Source organism: Formica exsecta, unplaced genomic scaffold, assembly GCF_003651465.1.
Source record: "Formica exsecta isolate Colony F162 unplaced genomic scaffold, ASM365146v1 scaffold363, whole genome shotgun sequence".
Classification (NCBI taxonomy): Eukaryota; Metazoa; Arthropoda; class Insecta; order Hymenoptera; family Formicidae; genus Formica; species Formica exsecta.
In genome coordinates, this window is record NW_021850877.1 from 37,325 (window position 1) to 38,254 (window position 930).

A 930-nucleotide genomic window follows, 5' to 3' on the forward strand; every position below is an offset into this window, starting at 1 on the left:
ATCTCTCTCGATATAATTGTCTGTAATTCACAGTCGATGGTGACACTGAATGCAATTGTCATATCGCGTATTGCAAACGTAAAGCTTATACGCGATGTCTAATACTGATAAACGTGGAGAAACTGTCTGACAATGAGTATGAGAGAGACAAAGAGAGAGAGGGAGGCTCTTATATATTTTACATACATATATAATCTATTGAGAAAAAGACAGAGAGAGAGAGAGAGAGAGACGAGACAATCGGCATGCGCCGGCCACCGTAGTTTTGACAGCGATATGTCGGCTTGTTCGATCCTGGCCTCGTCTACAGGTCAATATAGGAAAATGGAAGAGTCGATCTCTCGGTATGCGAAAACGGAAGTACCATTTTATCGCGCGTGTATACGAGCAGAAATATATACAGAGAGCAGATCGCAGGACGTCCACGCCGCATTGTGTATAGTGTCTCGCGGATGTTACAGTCCGGTACGAGAGTACGAGACAGCGAACGATCGATATATTGCTCTAACGCTGATAAGGGTGTTCATAACATACGGGGAATTGAAATCGGGTACGTCGAGTTCAGATTTCTATAATACGCGAGAATCACCTGCAGTAACGTTTGTAAACATTGTGATTCCGATCCTTGTAAATGTCAACAAACAACCGGTTTGAATTCTTCATTCGTGTATCATATATACGGAAAAAAAATTATGGCAAACATATACAAAAATATAATTTTTATAATCGTGGAACATGTTAACATATAAAAGAAATTACGCGCGATATTTTTATTCAATAATATTATACACGTATTATATTTTATAAAGGAATATTATAATTATTGAAATATTTTGATACGTAAACAAATGTAATTGTTAACAAATAATAAAACAAAAATATTACAATTTTTATAGTAATAAATATTGTTACATTACTAATTTATAATAA